The 22,027-nt window shown below is 45.1% G+C and overlaps 1 protein-coding gene across 1 annotated transcript in view; it reads right to left on the bottom strand.

Moving 5' to 3' along the window:
- Positions 1 to 19,504, bottom strand: part of LOC135537808 (janus kinase and microtubule-interacting protein 3-like) — a 129,501-nt gene extending 109,997 nt beyond the window's left edge. Inside the window, exon 1 of the mRNA XM_064963818.1 lies at positions 19,166 to 19,504. The gene's annotated coding sequence lies outside the window, so the exon portion shown is untranslated. The remainder of the gene's footprint in view (positions 1 to 19,165) is intronic.
- Between the last annotated feature and the right edge of the window lie 2,523 nt (positions 19,505 to 22,027).

Below are 22,027 nucleotides of genomic sequence, written 5' to 3'. Positions count from 1 at the left end.
GATACAGAGAGCAATAAAGGAAGAGGAGAGGAGGGATACAGAGAGCAATAAAGGAGGAGGAGAGGAGGGATACAGAGAGGAGGGATACAGAGAGGAGGAATACAGATAGCAATAAAGGAGGAGGAGAGGAGGGATACAGAGAGGAGGAATACAGAGAGCAATAAAGGAAGAGGAGAGGAGGGATACAGAGAGCAATAAAGGAAGAGGAGAGGAGGGATACAGAGAGCAATAAAGGAGGGGGAGAGGAGGGATACAGAGAGGAGGAATACAGAGAGCAATAAAGGAGGGGGAGAGGAGGGATACAGAGAGGAGGGATACAGAAAGGAGGAATACAGAGATCAATAAAGGAGGGGGAGAGGAGGGATACAGAGAGGAGGGATACAGAGAGGAGGGATACAGAGAGGAGGGATACAGAGAGGATGAATACAGAGAGGAGGGATACAGAGAGGAGGAATACAGAGAGCAATAAAGGAGGAGGAGAGGAGGGATACAGAGAGGAGGGATACAGAAAGGAGGAATACAGAGAGGAGGGATACAGAGAGGAGGAATACAGAGAGGAGGGATACAGAGGGGAGGAATACAGAGAGCAATAAAGGAGGGGGAGAGGAGGGATACAGAGAGGAGGAATACAGAGAGCAATAAAGGAGGGGGAGAGGAGGGATACAGAGAGGAGGGATACAGAGAGGAGGAATACAGAGAGCAATAAAGGAGGGGGAGAGGAGGGATACAGAGAGGAGGGATACAGAGAGGAGGGATACAGAGATTAGAGATACAGAGAGGAGGGATACAGAGAGCAATAAAGGAGGAGGAGAGGAGGGATACAGAGAGGAGGGATACAGAGATTAGAGATACAGAGAGGAGGGATACAGAGAGGAGGGATACAGAGATTAGAGATACAGAGAGGAGGGATACAGAGAGCAATAAAGGAGGGGGAGAGGAGGGATACAGAGAGGAGGGATACAGAGAGGAGGGATACAGAGATTAGAGATACAGAGAGGAGGGATACAGAGAGCAACAAAGGAGGAGGAGAGGAGGAATACAGAGAGCAATAAAGGAGGGGAGAGGAGGGATGTGAGCTGCACACTAATGACTGTATCTTTATTGATTTAACCCTCACTTTACCAGGTCAGTTGACTGAGAACACGTTCTCTTCTACAGCAACGACCTGGGGAATAGTGACAGGGGAGAGGAGGGGGGGATGAATGAGACCATTGTGAACTGGGGCAGCAGGTAGCCGAGTGGTTAGAGCGTTGGGCCAATAACGGAAAGGTTGCTAGATCGAATCTCAGAGCTGACATTCCATCTGTCATTCTGCCCCTGAACAAGGCAGTTTAACCCACTGTTCCCCGATAGGCGGTCATTGTGAATAAGAATTTGTTCTGAACTGACTTACCTAGTTGAGTACATAAATAAAATGATAAGATGGTTTGAGGACAATATTGGGAATTGGCACCTTATCTTGTGTGAGACTTTTGGCCAGAGCCCTATGGAGATAGTAGTGCTACAGGGAATAGGGTCCTGGTCTAAAGTAGTGCACTATATATGGAATATGGTGCCATTTGGGACACAGAACCCTGGATACATAGTCTGACACCTATGATTACACACATACCTAGTCTAACAGCTGATACCTTGTCTAACACCTCTGATCACACAGATACCTAGTCTATCACCTGATACCTAGTCTATCACCTGATACCTAGTCTAACATCTGATACCTAGTCTAACACCTGATTCCTAGTCTAACACCTGATACCTAGTCTATCACCTGATACCTAGTCTAACACCTGATACCTAGTCTATCACCTGATACCTAGTCTAACACCTGATACCTAGTCTATCACCTGATACCTAGTCTAACACCTGATACCTAGTCTAACACCTGATACCTAGTCTAACACCTGATACCTAGTCTATCACCTGATACCTAGTCTAACACCTGATACCTAGTCTATCACCTGATACCTAGTCTAACACCTGATACCTAGTCTAACACCTGATACCTAGTCTATCACCTGATACCTAGTCTAACACCTCTGATCACACAGATACCTAGTCTAACACCTGATTCCTAGTCTATCACCTGATACCTAGTCTAACACCTGATACCTAGTCTAACACCTGATACCTAGTCTAACACCTGATACCTAGTCTATTACCTGATACCTAGTCTAACACCTGATACCTAGTCTATCACCTGATACCTAGTCTATTACCTGATACCTAGTCTAACACCTGATACCTAGTCTAACACCTGATACCTAGTCTATTACCTGATACCTAGTCTAACACCTGATACCTAGTCTAACACCTGATACCTAGTCTATTACCTGATACCTAGTCTAACACCTGATACCTAGTCTAACACCTGATACCTAGTCTAACACCTGATACCTAGTCTATCACCTGATACCTAGTCTAACACCTGATACCTAGTCTATCACCTGATACCTAGTCTAACACCTGATACCTAGTCTAACACCTCTGATCACACAGATACCTAGTCTAACACCTGATACCTAGTCTATCACCTGATACCTAGTCTATCACCTGATACCTAGTCTAACACCTGATTCCTAGTCTAACACCTGATACCTAGTCTATCACCTGATACCTAGTCTAACACCTGATACCTAGTCTATCACCTGATACCTAGTCTAACACCTGATACCTAGTCTATCACCTGATACCTAGTCTATCACCTGATACCTAGTCTAACACCTGATACCTAGTCTAACACCTGATACCTAGTCTATCACCTGATACCTAGTCTATCACCTGATACCTAGTCTAACACCTGATAACTAGTCTAACACCTGATACCTAGTCTAACACTTGATACCTAGTCTAACACCTGATACCTAGTCTAACACCTGATACCTAGTCTAACACTTGATACCTAGTCTAACACCTGATACCTAGTCTAACACCTGATAACTAGTCTAACACCTGATACCTAGTCTATCACCTGATAACTAGTCTAACACCTGATACCTAGTCTAACACCTCTGATCACACAGATACCTAGTCTAACACCTGATACCTAGTCTAACACCTGATACCTAGTCTACCACCTGATACCTAGTCTATCACCTGATACCTAGTCTAACACCTGATACCTAGTCTAACACCTGATACCTAGTCTAACACCTGATACCTAGTCTATCACCTGATACCTAGTCTATCACCTGATAACTAGTCTAACACCTGATACCTAGTCTAACACCTCTATCACCTGATACCTAGTCTATCACCTGATACCTAGTCTAACACCTGATACCTAGTCTAACACCTGATACCTAGTCTAACACCTCTGATCACACAGATACCTAGTCTATCACCTGATACCTAGTCTAACACCTGATACCTAGTCTATCACCTGATACCTAGTCTATCACCTGATACCTAGTCTAACACCTGATACCTAGTCTAACACCTGATACCTAGTCTAACACCTCTGATCACACAGATACCTAGTCTAACACCTGATACCTAGTCTATCACCTGATACCTAGTCTATCACCTGATACCTAGTCTATCACCTGATACCTAGTCTAACACCTGATACCTAGTCTAACACCTCTGATCACACAGATACCTAGTCTAACACCTGATACCTAGTCTAACACCTGATACCTAGTCTAACACCTCTGATCACACAGATACCTAGTCTAACACCTGATACCTAGTCTATCACCTGATACCTAGTCTATCACCTGATACCTAGTCTATCACCTGATACCTAGTCTAACACCTGATACCTAGTCTAACACCTGATACCTAGTCTATCACCTGATACCTAGTCTAACACCTGATACCTAGTCTAACACCTCTGATCACACAGATACCTAGTCTATCACCTGATACCTAGTCTATCACCTGATACCTAGTCTATCACCTGATACCTAGTCTAACACCTGATACCTAGTCTAACACCTGATACCTAGAATATCACCTGATACCTAGTCTAACACCTGATACCTAGTCTATCACCTGATACCTAGTCTATCACCTGATACCTAGTCTAACACCTGATACCTAGTCTAACACCTGATACCTAGTCTAACACCTGATACCTAGTCTAACACCTGATACCTAGTCTAACACCTGATACCTAGTCTAACACCTGATACCTAGTCTATCACCTGATTCCTAGTCTAACACCTGATACCTAGTCTAACACCTGATACCTAGAATATCACCTGATACCTAGTCTATCACCTGATACCTAGTCTATCACCTGATACCTAGTCTAACATCTGATACCTAGTCTATCACCTGATACCTAGTCTAACACCTGATACCTAGTCTAACACCTGATACCTAGTCTAACACCTGATACCTAGTCTAACACCTGATACCTAGTCTATCACCTGATGCCTAGTCTAACACCTGATACCTAGTCTAACACCTGATACCTAGTCTAACACCTGATACCTAGAATATCACCTGATACCTAGTCTATCACCCGATACCTAGTCTATCACCTGATACCTAGTCTAACACCTGATACCTAGAATATCACCTGATACCTAGTCTAACACCTGATACCTAGTCTAACACCTGATACCTAGTCTAACACCTGATACCTAGTCTAACTTCTGATACCTAGTCTAACACCTGATACCTAGTCTAACACCTGATACCTAGTCTAACACCTGATACCTAGTCTAACACCTGATACCTAGTCTAACACCTGATACCTAGTCTATCACCTGATACCTAGTCTAACACCTCTGATCACACAGATACCTAGTCTAACTTCTGATACCTAGTCTAACACCTGATACCTAGTCTAACACCTGATACCTAGTCTAACACCTGATACCTAGTCTAACACCTGATACATAGTCTAACACCTGATACCTAGTCTAACTTCTGATACCTAGTCTAACACCTGATACATAGTCTAACACCTGATACCTAGTCTAACACCTGATACCTAGTCTAACACCTGATACCTAGTCTAACACCTGATACTAGTCTAACACCTGATACCTAGTCTAACACCTGATACCTAGAATATCACCTGATACCTAGTCTAACACCTGATACCTAGTCTAACACCTGATACCTAGTCTAACACCTGATACCTAGTCTAACTTCTGATACCTAGTCTAACACCTGATACCTAGTCTAACACCTGATACCTAGTCTATCACCTGATACCTAGTCTAACACCTGATACCTAGTCTAACACCTGATACCTAGTCTAACTTCTGATACCTAGTCTAACACCTGATACCTAGTCTAACACCTGATTCCTAGTCTATCACCTGATACCTAGTCTAACACCTGATACCTAGTCTAACACCTGATACCTAGTCTATTACCTGATACCTAGTCTAACACCTGATACCTAGTCTAACACCTGATACCTAGTCTATCACCTGATACCTAGTCTATCACACCTGATACCTAGTCTAACACCTGATAACTAGTCTAACACCTGATACCTAGTCTAACACTTGATACCTAGTCTAACACCTGATACCTAGTCTAACACCTGATACCTAGTCTAACACCTGATACCTAGTCTAACACCTGATACCTAGTCTAACACCTGATACCTAGTCTATCACCTGATAACTAGTCTAACACCTGATACCTAGTCTAACACCTCTGATCACACAGATACCTAGTCTAACACCTGATACCTAGTCTAACACCTGATACCTAGTCTAACACCTGATACCTAGTCTATCACCTGATACCTAGTCTAACACCTGATAACTAGTCTAACACCTGATACCTAGTCTAACATCTGATACCTAGTCTAACACCTGATAACTAGTCTAACACCTGATACCTAGTCTAACACCTGATACCTAGTCTATCACCTGATACCTAGTCTATCACCTGATACCTAGAATATCACCTGATACCTAGTCTATCACCCGATACCTAGTCTATCACCTGATACCTAGTCTAACACCTGATACCTAGAATATCACCTGATACCTAGTCTAACACCTGATACCTAGTCTAACACCTGATACCTAGTCTAACACCTGATACCTAGTCTAACTTCTGATACCTAGTCTAACACCTGATACCTAGTCTAACACCTGATACCTAGTCTAACACCTGATACCTAGTCTAACACCTGATACCTAGTCTAACACCTGATACCTAGTCTATCACCTGATACCTAGTCTAACACCTCTGATCACACAGATACCTAGTCTAACTTCTGATACCTAGTCTAACACCTGATACCTAGTCTAACACCTGATACCTAGTCTAACACCTGATACCTAGTCTAACACCTGATACATAGTCTAACACCTGATACCTAGTCTAACTTCTGATACCTAGTCTAACACCTGATACATAGTCTAACACCTGATACCTAGTCTAACACCTGATACCTAGTCTAACACCTGATACATAGTCTAACACCTGATACCTAGTCTAACACCTGATACCTAGAATATCACCTGATACCTAGTCTAACACCTGATACCTAGTCTAACACCTGATACCTAGTCTAACACCTGATACCTAGTCTAACTTCTGATACCTAGTCTAACACCTGATACCTAGTCTAACACCTGATACCTAGTCTATCACCTGATACCTAGTCTAACACCTGATACCTAGTCTAACACCTGATACCTAGTCTAACTTCTGATACCTAGTCTAACACCTGATACCTAGTCTAACACCTGATTCCTAGTCTATCACCTGATACCTAGTCTAACACCTGATACCTAGTCTAACACCTGATACCTAGTCTATTACCTGATACCTAGTCTAACACCTGATACCTAGTCTAACACCTGATACCTAGTCTATCACCTGATACCTAGTCTATCACCTGATACCTAGTCTAACACCTGATAACTAGTCTAACACCTGATACCTAGTCTAACACTTGATACCTAGTCTAACACCTGATACCTAGTCTAACACCTGATACCTAGTCTAACACTTGATACCTAGTCTAACACCTGATACCTAGTCTAACACCTGATACCTAGTCTATCACCTGATAACTAGTCTAACACCTGATACCTAGTCTAACACCTCTGATCACACAGATACCTAGTCTAACACCTGATACCTAGTCTAACACCTGATACCTAGTCTAACACCTGATACCTAGTCTATCACCTGATACCTAGTCTAACACCTGATAACTAGTCTAACACCTGATACCTAGTCTAACATCTGATACCTAGTCTAACACCTGATAACTAGTCTAACACCTGATACCTAGTCTAACACCTGATACCTAGTCTATCACCTGATACCTAGTCTATCACCTGATACCTAGTCTAACACCTGATACCTAGTCTAACACCTGATACCTAGTCTATCACCTGATACCTAGTCTACCACCTGATACCTAGTCTAACACCTGATACCTAGTCTACCACCTGATACCTAGTCTATCACCTGATACCTAGAATATCACCTGATACCTAGTCTAACATCTGATACCTAGAATATCACCTGATACCTAGTCTACCACCTGATACCTAGTCTATCACCTGATACCTAGAATATCACCTGATACCTAGTCTAACACCTGATACCTAGTCTATCACCTGATACCTAGTCTAACACCTGATACCTAGTCTATCACCTGATACCTAGTCTACCACCTGATACCTAGTCTATCACCTGATACCTAGAATATCACCTGATACCTAGTCTAACATCTGATACCTAGAATATCACCTGATACCTAGTCTACCACCTGATACCTAGTCTATCACCTGATACCTAGAATATCACCTGATACCTAGTCTAACACCTGATACCTAGTCTATCACCTGATACCTAGTCTAACACCTGATACCTAGTCTATCACCTGATACCTAGTCTAACACCTGATACCGAGTCTATCACCTGATACCTAGTCTACCACCTGATACCTAGTCTATCACCTGATACCTAGTCTATCACCTGATACCTAGTCAACACCTGATACCTAGTCTAACACCTTATACCTAGTCTATCACCTGATACATAGTCTAACACCTCTGATCACACAGATACCTAGTCTAACACCTGATACCTAGTCTAACACCTGATACCTAGTCTAACACCTGATACCTAGTCTAACACTTGATACCTAGTCTAACACCTGATACCTAGTCTAACACCTGATACCTAGTCTATCACCTGATAACTAGTCTAACACCTGATACCTAGTCTAACACCTCTGATCACACAGATACCTAGTCTAACACCTGATACCTAGTCTAACACCTGATACCTAGTCTAACACCTGATACCTAGTCTATCACCTGATACCTAGTCTAACACCTGATAACTAGTCTAACACCTGATACCTAGTCTAACATCTGATACCTAGTCTAACACCTGATAACTAGTCTAACACCTGATAACTAGTCTAACACCTGATACCTAGTCTATCACCTGATACCTAGTCTAACACCTGATACCTAGTCTATCACCTGATACCTAGTCTAACACCTGATACCTAGTCTAACACCTGATAACTAGTCTAACACCTGATACCTAGTCTATCACCTGATAACTAGTCTATCACCTGATACCTAGTCTATCACCTGATACCTAGTCTATCACCTGATACCTAGTCTATCACCTGATACCTAGTCTATCACCTGATACCTAGTCTAACACCTGATAACTAGTCTAACACCTGATACCTAGTCTATCACCTGATACCTAGTCTAACATCTGATACCTAGAATATCACCTGATACCTAGTCTAACATCTGATACCTCGTCTAACACCTGATACCTAGTCTAACACCTTATACCTAGTCTATCACCTGATACATAGTCTAACACCTCTGATCACACAGATACCTAGTCTAACACCTGATACCTAGTCTATCACCTGATACCTAGTCTATCACCTGATACCTAGTCTAACACCTGATACCTAGTCTAACTCCTGATAACTAGTCTAACACCTGATACCTAGTCTATCACCTGATACCTAGTCTAACATCTGATACCTAGTCTATCACCTGATACCTAGAATATCACCTGATACCTAGTCTAACATCTGATACCTAGAATATCACCTGATACCTAGTCTAACATCTGATACCTCGTCTATCACCTGATACCTAGTCTAACACCTTATACCTAGTCTATCACCTGATACATAGTCTATCACCTCTGATCACACAGATACCTAGTCTAACACCTGATACCTAGTCTATCACCTGATACCTAGTCTAACACCTGATACCTAGTCTATCACCTGATACCTAGTCTATCACCTGATACCTAGTCTAACACCTTATACCTAGTCTATCACCTGATACCTAGTCTAACACCTGATACCTAGTCTACCACCTGATACCTAGTCTAGTCGCAGTTGTAAATGAGAACTAGCCTACCTGGTTAAATAAAGGTGAACAAAAAAAACTAGTCTATCACCTGATACCTAGTCTTACACCTGCTCGCTAGTCTAAGACCTCTGATCACACTGCTAGCTGCTAGCACTGCTAGCTAGTCTAAAACCTCGGATCACACTGCTAGCTAGTCTAAAACCACTCATCACACTGCTAGCTAGTTAAAATCTCTGATCACACTGCTAGCTAGTCTAAAACCTCGGATCACACTGCTAGCTAGTCTAAAACCCCTGATCACACTGCTAGCTAGTCTAAAACCTCTGATCACACAGATACCTAGTCTAACACCTGCTAGCTAGTCTAAGACCTCTGATCACACTGCTAGCTGCTAGCACTGCTAGCTAGTCTAAAACCTCTGAACACACTGCTAGCTAGTCTAAAACCTCTGAACACACTGCTAGCTAGTCTAAAACCTCAGATCACACTGCTAGCTAGTCTAAAACCTCTGAGCACACTGTTAGCTAGTCTAAAACTGCAGATCATACTGCTAGCTAGTCTAAAACCTCTGATCACACTGCTAGCTAGTCTAAAACCTCTGATCACACTGCTAGGTAGTTTACCAGCTCTGAACACACTGCTAGCTAGTCTATAACCTCTGATCACACTGCTAGCTAGTCTAAAACCGCAGATCATACTGCTAGCTAGTCTAAAACCTCTGATCACACTGCTAGCTAGTCTAAAACCACTGATCAGACTGCTAGCTAGTCTAAAATCTCTGATCATACTGCTAGCTAGTCTAAAATCTCTGATCACACTGCTAGCTAGTCTAAAATCTCTGAACACACTGTTAGATAGTCTAAAATCTCTGAACACTCTGTTAGCTAGTCTAAAATCTCTGATCACACTGCTAGCTAGTCTAAAATCTCTGAACACACTGTTAGATAGTCTAAAATCTCTGAACACTCTGTTAGCTAGTCTAACAGTTGTCAGTTGGTTTTTCATATCCGAGCATTCAGAGGTTGAGACAGCAGGTGCAGTAGAGAGAGAGATGTGTGTGTGTGTGTCAGGCTAGCTGATACAGCATTTGTTTAATGAGCATGTCTCCCTGGGATCCTGTCGTAGGACGAAGGTTCCTCATTTTATATTTATTCATACTGCCAGCTATGCAAACATTTAATACTGCTGTACTGTACCAACTAAAACGACACATCTAAACTACAGACACAAATACAAGCATATTACCCTGACAGCATTTAATACTGCTGTACTGTACTGTACCAACTAAAACGACACATCTAAACTACAGACACAGATACAAGCATATTACCCTGACAGCATTTAATACTGCTGTACTGTACTGTACCAACTAAAACGACACATCTAAACTACAGACACAGATACAAGCATATTACCCTGACAGCATTTAACACTGCTGTACTGTACCAACTAAAACGTCACATCTAAACTACAGACACAGATACAAGCATATTACCCTGACAGCATTTAACACTGCTGTACTGTACTGTACCAACTAAAAAACACATCTAAACTACAGACACAGATACAAGCATATTACCCTGACAGCATTTAATACTGCTGTACTGTACTGTACTAACTAAAACGACACATCTAAACTACAGACACAAATACAAGCATATTACCCTGACAGCATTTAATACTGCTGTACTGTACTGTACCAACTAAAACGACACATCTAAACTACAGACACAAATACAAGCATATTACCCTGACAGCATTTAACACTGCTGTACTGTACCAACTAAATCGACACATCTAAACTACAGACACAGATACAAGCATATTACCCTGACAGCATTTAATACTGCTGTACTGTACTGTACCAACTAAAAAACACATCTAAACTACAGACACAGATACAAGCATATTACACTGACAGCAGAGGGGAAGAGAACATCATTTGTCACAACCTAAATGTCCCAGGTACCAGCATGCTTCTCTTGGTGAGGTGAGAAGAGAGAGCGGTGTGTTGTGTCTGTCACAACCTAAATGTCCCAGGCACCAGCATGCTTCTCTTGGTGAGGTGAGAAGAGAGAGCGGTGTGTTGTGTCTGTCACAACCTAAATGTCCCAGGCACCAGCATGCTTCTCTTGGTGAGGTGAGAAGAGAGAGCGGCGTGTTGTGTCTGTCACAACCTAAATGTCCCAGGCACCAGCATGCTTCTCTTGGTGAGGTGAGAAGAGAGAGCGGCGTGTTGTGTCTGTCACAACCTAAACGTCCCAGGCACCAGCATGCTTCTCTTGGTGAGGTGAGAAGAGAGAGAGGTGTGTCTTGCTGGTCATTATAGTTGAACTATGAATACAAAACTTAATCCCATTTTGACTTATTCTCAAAGCCATAACCCTGTTCTACACTCTGAGGAAAAAAGGGGTCTTTGTCTGTCCCCGTATGAGAACCCTTTTGGGTTCCTGGTAGAACCCTTTTGGGTTCCAGGCAGAACCCTCTGTAGAAAGAGTTCTACATGGAACCCAAAAGGGTATGACTCTTTCTACAGAGGGTTCTACCTGGAACCCAAAAGGGTTCTACCTCATGGCTTGGTTCTTGCTCTGTCAAGCACTGTCAACTGTGGGACCTTATATAGACAAATTGCCTTTCCAAATTGTGTCCAAATCAATTGAATGTACCACAGGTGGACTCCAATCAAGTTGTAGAAACATCTCATGGATGATCAATGGAAACAGGATGCACCTGAGCTCAATTTTGAGTCTCGTAGCAAAGGGTCTGAATACTTCTGTAAATAAGGTATTTCTGTTTCTAAAAACCTGTTTTTGCTTTGTCATTATGGGATATTGTGTTTATATGGCTGAGGATTATTTTTAATTTAATACATTTTAGAATAAGGCTATAACGTAACAACGTTATAAGGGTGACTAATTACCCCACCACAGAGTTGTTCTGTATTAAGGGTGACTAACTACCCCACCACAGAGTTGTTCTGTAATAAGGGTGACTAACTACCCCATCACAGAGTTGTTCTGTATTAAGGGCGACTAACTACCCCACCACAGAGTTGTTCTGTATTAAGGGTGACTAACTACCCCACCACAGAGACCACAGGGTTGTTCTGTAATAAGGGTGACTAACTACCCCATCACAGAGTTGTTCTGTATTAAGGGCGACTAACTACCCCACCACAGAGTTGTTCTGTATTAAGGGTGACTAACTACCCCACCACAGAGACCACAGAGTTGTTCTGTATTAAGGGTACTAACTACCCCACCACAGAGTTGTTCTGTATTAAGGGTGACTAACTACCCCACCACAGAGACCACAGAGTTGTTCTGTATTAAGGGTACTAACTACCCCACCACAGAGTTGTTCTGTAATAAGGGTGACTAACTACCCCACCACAGAGACCACAGAGTTGTTCTGTAATAAGGGTGACTAACTACCCCACCACAGAGACCACAGAGTTGTTCTGTAATAAGGGTGACTAACTACCCCACCACAGAGTTGTTCTGTATTAAGGGTGACTAACTACCCCACCACAGTGACCACAGAGTTGTTCTGTAATAAGGGTGACAAACTACCCCATCACAGAGTTGTTCTGTATTAAGGGTGACTAACTACCCCACCACAGTGACCACAGAGTTGTTCTGTAATAAGGGTGACTAACTACCCCACCACAGAGTTGTTCTGTATTAAGGGTGACTAACTACCCCACCACAGAGACCACAGAGTTGTTCTGAATTAAGGGTGACTAACTACCCCACCACAGAGTTGTTCGGTATTAAGGGTGACTAACTACCCCACCACAGAGTTGTTCGGTATTAAGGGTGACTAACTACCCCACCACAGAGTTGTTCGGTATTAAGGGTGACTAACTACCCCATCACAGAGTTGTTCGGTATTAAGGGTGACTAACTACCCCATCACAGAGTTGTTCTGTAATAAGGGTGACTAACTACCCCACCACAGAGTTGTTCGGTATTAAGGGTGACTAACTACCCCATCACAGAGTTGTTCTGTAATAAGGGTGACTAACTACCCCACCACAGAGTTGTTCTGTATTAAGGGTGACTAACTACCCCACCACAGAGACCACAGAGTTGTTCTGAATTAAGGGTGACTAACTACCCCCACCACAGAGACCACAGAGTTGTTCTGTATTAAGGGTGACTAACTACCCCACCACAGAGTTGTTCTGTAATAAGGGTGACTAACTACCCCACCACAGAGACCACAGAGTTGTTCTGAATTAAGGGTGACTAACTACGCCACCACAGAGACCACAGAGTTGTTCTGTATTAAGGGTGACTAACTACGCCACCACAGAGACCACAGAGTTGTTCTGTATTAAGGGTGACTAACTACCCCAACACAGAGACCACAGAGTTGTTCTGTAATAAGGGTGACAAACTACCCCATCACAGAGTTGTTCTGTAATAAGGGTGACTAACTACCCCACCACAGAGACCACAGAGTTGTTCTGTAATAAGGGTGACTAACTACCCCATCACAGAGTTGTTCTGTAATAAGGGTGACTAACTACCCCACCACAGAGTTGTTCTGTATTAAGGGTGACTAACTACCCCATCACAGAGTTGTTCTGTAATAAGGGTGACTAACTACCCCACCACAGAGACCACAGAGTTGTTCGGTATTAAGGGTGACTAACTACCCCATCACAGAGTTGTTCTGTAATAAGGGTGACAAACTACCCCATCACAGAGTTGTTCTGTATTAAGGGTGACTAACTACGCCACCACAGAGACCACAGAGTTGTTCTGTATTAAGGGTGACTAACTACCCCACCACAGAGACCACAGAGTTGTTCGGTATTAAGGGTGACTAACTACCCCACCACAGAGTTGTTCTGTAATAAGGGTGACTAACTACCCCATCACAGAGTTGTTCTGTAATAAGGGTGACTAACTACCCCACCACAGAGTTGTTCTGTAATAAGGGTGACTAACTACCCCACCACAGAGACCACAGAGTTGTTCTGTATTAAGGGTGACTAACTACCCCACCACAGAGTTGTTCTGTAATAAGGGTGACTAACTACCCTACCACAGAGACCACAGAGTTGTTCTGTAATAAGGGTGACTAACTACCCCACCACAGAGTTGTTTTGTATTAAGGGTGACTAACTACCCCACCACAGAGTTGTTCTGTAATAAGGGTGACTAACTACCCCATCACAGAGTTGTTCTGTAATAAGGGTGACTAACTACCCCACCACAGAGACCACAGAGTTGTTCGGTATTAAGGGTGACTAACTACCCAACCACAGAGTTGTTCTGTATTAAGAGTGACTAACTACCCCACCACAGAGACCACAGAGTTGTTCTGTGACCAAACACACTTATGTTGGTCTGTGTCAGTGTCCTCTCCTATTCTAACAGCGTTGTCTGGATGAACTACAGCTTTATGTATCTGAACACATGACAACAACAACTAGATCAATGTTACACCCGTCTCTACACAACAACTACAGTACATGAACATACCCAGAACAACTACAATATGTTTCAACTGTCTCTACACACATGAACATACCCAGAACAACTACAGTATGTTTCAACTGTCTCTACACACATGAACATACCCAGAACAACAACAATATGTTTCAACCGTCTACACACATGAACAACTACAATATGTTTCAACTGTCTCTACACACATGAACATACCCAGAACAACAACAATATGTTTCAACCGTCTACACACATGAACAACTACAATATGTTTCAACTGTCTCTACACACATGAACGTACCCAGAACAACTACAGTATGTTTCAACTGTCTCTATACACATGAACGTTCCCAGAACAACTACAGTATATTTCAACCGTCTCTACACACATGAACATACCCTGAACAACTACAATATGTTTCAACCGTCTACACACATGAACGTACCCAGAACAACTACTGTATGTTTCAACTGTCTCTACACACATGAACAACCTCAATGTGTTTCAACCGTCTCTACACACAAGAACAACTACAATGTGTTTCAACTGTCTCTACACACATGAACATACCCAGAACAACTACAATATGTTTCAACTGTCTCTACACACATGAACAACCTCAATGTGTTTCAACCGTCTCTACACACATGAACGTTCCCAGAACAACTACAGTATGTTTCAACCATCTCTACACACATGAACGTACCCAGAGCAACTACAGTATATTTCAACCGTCTCTACACACATGAACGTTCCCAGAGCAACTACAGTATATTTCAACCGTCTCTACACACATGAACATACCCAGAACAACTACAGTATGTTTCAACTGTCTCTACACACATGAACAACTACAATATGTTTCAACCATATCTACACACATGAACATACCCAGAACAACTACAGTATGTTTCAACTGTCTCTACACACATGAACAACTACAATATGTTTCAACCATATCTACACATATGAACGTACCCAGAACAACTACAATATGTTTCAACTGTCTCTACACACATGAACATACCCAGAACAACTACAGTATATTTCAACTGTCTCTACACACATGAATACCCAGAACAACTACAGTATATTTCAACCGTCTCTACACATACCCTGTATATAGCCTCCACATTGACTCTGTACCGGTACCCCCTGTATATAGCCTCCACATTGACTCTGTACCGGTACCCCCTGTATATAACCTCCACATTGACTCTGTACCGGTACCCCCTGTATATAGCCTCCACATTGACTCTGTACCGGTGCCCCCTGTATATAGCCTCCACATTGACTCTGTACCGGTACCCCCTGTACATTGTCTCCACACTGACTCTGTACTGGTACCCCCCGTATTTAGCCTCCACACTGACTCTGTACTGGTACCCCCTGTATATAGCCTCCACATTGACTCTGTACCGGTACCCCCTGTATATAGCCTCCACATTGACTCTGTACCAGTACCCCCTGTATATAGCCTCCACATTGACTCTGTACTGGTACCCACTGTATATAGCCTCCACATTGACTCTGTACTGGTACCCCCTGTATATAGCCTCCACACTGACTCTGTACCAGTACCCCCTGTATATAGCCTCCACATTGACTCTGTACCGGTACCCCCTGTATATAGCCTCCACATTGACTCTGTACCGGTACCCCCTGTATATAGCCTCCACATTGACTCTGTACCGGTACCCCCTGTATATAGCCTCCACATTGACTCTGTACGGGTACCCCCTGTATATAGCCTCCACATTGACTCTGTACCAGTACCCCCTGTATATAGCCTCCACATTGACTCTGTACTGGTACCCCCTGTATATAGCCTCCACATTGACTCTGTACCGGTACCCCCTGTATATAGCCTCCACATTGACTCTGTACAGGTACCCCCTGTATATATCCTCCACATTGACTCTGTACCGGTACCCCTGTATATAGCCTCCACATTGACTCTGTACGGGTACCCCCTGTATATAGCCTCCACATTGACTCTGTACCAGTACCCCCCTGTATATAGCCTCCACATTGTCTCTGTACCGGTACCCCCTGTATATAGCCTCCACATTGACTCTGTACCGGTACCCCCTGTATATAGCCTCCACATTGACTCTGTACAGGTACCCCCTGTATATATCCTCCACATTGACTCTGTACCGGTACCCCCTGTATATAGACTCGTTATTGATATTTTATCGTGTTCATTTTCAATAAATGTTTAACTTTAGTTTGTTTGGTAAATATTTTCTTAATTCTTCTTGAACTGTTAACTGTTGGTTAAGGGCTTGTAACTAAGCGTTTCACTGTAAAGGCGACACTTGTTGTTTTCGGCGCATGTGACAAATAAAGTTTGATTTGATTTGAACATACAAATTGCAGGCAGTTTTGGATCTTGCACCTGTCAAAATAATTACATCATGTTCTGGCTGGTAGAGACTGGAGCGACCGGACCAACATCTCTGGCTGACAGAGACTGGAGCGACCCGACCAACATCTCTGGCTGGCAGAGACTGGAGCGACCCGACCAACATCTCTGGCTGGCAGAGACTGGAGCGACCCGACCAACATCTCTGGCTGGCAGAGACTGGAGCGACCCGACCAACATCTCTGGCTGACAGAGACTGGAGCGACCCGACCAACATCTCTGGCTGGCAGAGACTGGAGCGACCCGACCAACACCTCTGGCTGGCAGAGACTGGAGCGACCCGACCAACACCTCTGGCTGGCAGAGACTGGAGCGACCCGACCAACATCTCTGGCTGACAGAGACTGGAGCGACCCGTCCAACATCTCTGGCTGACAGAGACTGGAGCGACCCGACCAACATCTCTGGCTGGCAGAGACTGGAGCGACCCGACCAACATCTCTGGCTGACAGAGACTGGAGCGACCCGACCAACACCTCTGGCTGGCAGAGACTGGAGCGACCCGACCAACACCTCTGGCTGGCTGGTCCCATATTGTTTTACATAGAGAGAGAGAGATGCTGCGGCAGCTTCCACCAACAGAGAGGTTTAACACACAACAAGGCCCACATGCATCCTCATTACCATTATACTGAAGAACAACAAGCTATCTGACAGACACACATCACAGTCACAGATACACAACACAGTCATAGTTACACATCACAGTCACAAATACACATCACAGTCACAGATACACATCACAGTCACAGATACACATCACAGTCACAGATACACATCACAGTCACAAATACACAACACAGTCACAGTTACACATCACAGTCACAGATACACATCACAGTCATAAATACACATCACAGTCACAAATACACAACACAGTCACAGTTACACATCACAGTCACAGTTACACATCACAGTCACAGATACACATCACAGTCACAGATACACAACACAGTCACAGATACACATCACAGTCACAGATACACATCACAGTCACAGATACACATCACAGTCACAGATACACATCACAGTCACAGTTACACATCACAGTCACAAATACACATCACAGTCACAGATACACATCACAGTCACAGATACACATCACAGTCACAAATACACATCACAGTCACAGATACACATCACAGTCACAGATACACATCACAGTCACAGATACACATCACAGTCACAAATACACATCACAGTCACAGATACACAACACAGTCACAGTTACACATCACAGTCACAGATACACACCACAGTCACAGATACACATCACAGTCACAGTTACACATCACAGTCACAGTTACACATCACAGTCACAGATACACAACACAGTCACAGATACACACCACAGTCACAGTTAAACATCACAGACACAGATACACATCACAGTCACAAATACACATCACAGTCACAGATACACATCACAGTCACAGATACACATCACAGTCACAAATACACATCACAGTCACAGATACACATCACAGTCACAGATACACATCACAGTCACAGATACACATCACAGTCACAAATACACATCACAGTCACAGATACACAACACAGTCACAGTTACACATCACAGTCACAGATACACACCACAGTCACAGATACACATCACAGTCACAGTTACACATCACAGTCACAGTTACACATCACAGTCACAGATACACAACACAGTCACAGATACACACCACAGTCACAGATACACATCACAGTCACAAATATACACCACAGTCACAGATACACATCACAGTCACAAATATACACCACAGTCACAGATACACAACACAGTCAGAGTTACTCACCACAGTCACAAATACACACCACAGTCACAGATACACACCACACCTACAGATAGCAGAAGGTATGCAACAGCTCCACCCTGCAGCATTCTCTGCCATACCTCTACCTCTCTCTCTCTACCTCTCTCCAACAGGAACTCAAACAAGCGTATGATTAGAGATAGACCAACCTTAAAACCATGATCCAGTTTGTGACGTGAACGCTGTCTGTCTGTCTGCTCCCTTGCCTGCCTTAGCTGGGGAACTGTGCTAGAATCGCCATTTTCTGCTATGAGCTGTGGCACATTCTCCTAAAATGAACACAGAACAGTCTTCTGCATGTCTATCTCTCCAGTGTCTCTACCGTACAGCCAGATCTGCTTCCCTGAGTCACAGCCCTCATCTCTCTCTCGCTCTCTCTGATAATGGAGTATAAAGATGGGAGGCTGCCTGCATGCAATCCCTGACTAACTAGCCTCCACATACAGCAGCACCCACAATCCCTGAAATAACACAGGCAGAGAGAGGATAATGATTCATCACAAAAAGGGAGGAGGCACAAAAGAAGAGAGAGGGAAAATCCAGTTGAGATGAAGGAAGAGCAGGATTGTGATGCTTACCGTGAAGACACAGCCCTCCCTGGTGGAGAGAGGGAACCAGGCAGCCGGTAGGAGACAGGAAGCAGAGGAGGAGGAGGAGGAGGCAGAGGAGGAGGAGGAGGCAGAGGAGGAGGAGGCAGAGGAGGAGGAGGTGGAGGAGGAGAAGGAGGAGGAGGAGGAAGAGGAGGAGGAGGAGGAGGAGGAGGAGGAGGAGGAGGAGGAGGAGAAGGAGGAGGAGGAGGAGGAGGAGGAGGCAGAGGAGGAGGAAGAGGAGGTGGAGGAGGAGAAGGAGGAGGCAGAGGAGGAGGAGGAGGAGGAGGAGGAGGAGGATGCAGAGGAGGAGGAGGAGGAGGTGGAGGAGAAGGAGGAGGAGGAGGAGGTGGAGGAGGCAGAGGAGGAGGAGGAGGAGGTGGAGGAGGAGGAAGAGGAGGCAGAGGAGGAGGAGGTGGAGGAGGAGAAGGAGGAGGCAGAGGAGGAGGAGGAGGATGCAGAGGAGGAGGAGGAGGAGGAGGAGGAGGAGGAGGAGGAGGAGGAGGAGGATGCAGAGGAGGAGGAGAAGGAGGAGGCAGAGGAGGAGGAGGAGGTGGAGGAGGAGGAGGAGGAGGAGGAGGAGAAGGAGGAGGAGGAGGAGGAGGAGGAGGAGGAGGAGGAGGAGGAGGAGGAGGAGGATGCGTGGGTGTGTGCTGCGTGCCTAGCCAGTGATGCTCTGTGTTGTATGCTGTGTGCTGTTAACTTGTGTGCTGTGAGCTGTGTGCTGTGAGCTGTGAGCTGTGTGCTGTGAGCTGTGTGTTGTATGCTGTGTGCTGTGAGCTGTGTGCTGTGAGCTGTGTGCTGTGTGCTGTGACCTGTGTGTTGTATGCTGTGTGCTGTGAGCTGTGAGCTGTGTGCTGTGTGCTGTGTGCTGTGTGCTGTGAGCTGTGTGTTGTATGTTGTGAGCTGTGTGCTGTAAGCTGTGAGCTGTGTGCTGTGAGCTGTGAGCTGTGTGCTGTGGGCTGTGAACTGTGTGCTGTGAGCTTTGTGCTGTGAGCTGTGTGCTGTGAACTGTGAGCTGTGAGCTGTGTGCTGTGAGCTGTGAGCTTGGCTCCCCTTCTGGGGGATGTGTTGAATGCCAGACTCTGCCTGCTTCCATGCAGCTTCCGTCAGGCTCTAGCCCAGCTCCAGACACCCCCTTGGTCTCCGTCAGGCTCTAGCCCAGGTCCAGACACCCCCTTGGTCTCCGTCAGGCTCTAGCCCAGCTCCAGACACCCCCTTGGTCTCCGTCAGGCTCTAGCCCAGCTCCAGACACCCCCTTGGTCTCCGTCAGGCTCTAGCCCAGGTCCAAACACCCCCTTGGCCTCCGTCAGGCTCTAGCCCAGGTCCAGACACCCCCTTGGTCTCCGTCAGGCTCTAGTCCAGGTCCAGACACCTCCTGGCCTCCGTCAGACACTAGTCCAGGTCCAGACACCTCCTGGCCTCCGTCAGGCTCTAGTCCAGGTCCAGACACCTCCTGGCCTCCGTCAGGCTCTAGCCCAGGTCCAGACACCCCCTGGCCTCCGTCAGGCTCTAGCCCAGGTCCAGACACCCCCTGGCCTCCGTCAGGCTCTAGTCCAGGTCCAGACACCTCCTGGCCTCCGTCAGACACTAGTCCAGGTCCAGACACCCCCTGGCCTCCGTCAGGCTCTAGCCCAGCTCCAGACACTCCCTGGCCTCCGTCAGGCTCTAGCCCAGCTCCAGACAACCCCCTGCAGGGTGCAATTGTGATGGAATACTGATGGAAGATACAGGGGAGGGAGGGTGCCATTGTGATGGAATACTGATCGAGGATACAGGGGAGGGAGGGTGCCATTGTGATGGAATACTGATGGAAGATACAGGGGAGGGAGGGTGCCATTGTGATGGAATACTGATGGAGGATACAGGGGAGGGAGGGTGCCATTGTGATGGAATACTGATGGAGGATACAGGTGAGGGAGGGTGTCATTGTGATGGAATACTGATGGAGGATACAGGGGAGGGAGGGTGTCATTGTGATGGAATACTGATGGAGGATACAGGTGAGGGAGGGTGCCATTGTGATGGAATACTGATGGAGGATACAGGGGAGGGAGGGTGCCATTGTGATGGAATACTGATGGAGGATACAGGGGAGGGAGGGTGCCATTGTGATGGAATACTGATGGAGGATACAGGTGAGGGAGGGTGCCATTGTGATGGAATACTGATGGAGGATACAGGGGAGGGAGGGTGCCATTGTGATGGAATACTGATGGAGGATACAGGTGAGGGAGGGTGCCATTGTGATGGAATACTGATGGAGGATACAGGTGAGGGAGGGTGCCATTGTGATTGAATACTGATGGAGGATACAGGTGAGGGAGGGTGCAATTGTGATTGAATACTGATGGAGGATACAGGGGAGGGTGCCATTGTGATGGAATACTGATGGAGGATACAGGTGAGGGAGGGTGCCATTGT

Source organism: Oncorhynchus masou, unplaced genomic scaffold (assembly GCF_036934945.1).
Source record: "Oncorhynchus masou masou isolate Uvic2021 unplaced genomic scaffold, UVic_Omas_1.1 unplaced_scaffold_844, whole genome shotgun sequence".
Classification (NCBI taxonomy): Eukaryota; Metazoa; Chordata; class Actinopteri; order Salmoniformes; family Salmonidae; genus Oncorhynchus; species Oncorhynchus masou.
The sequence above is the reverse complement of the archived record's forward strand: the minus strand, read 5'-3'. Positions and strand labels throughout refer to the sequence as shown.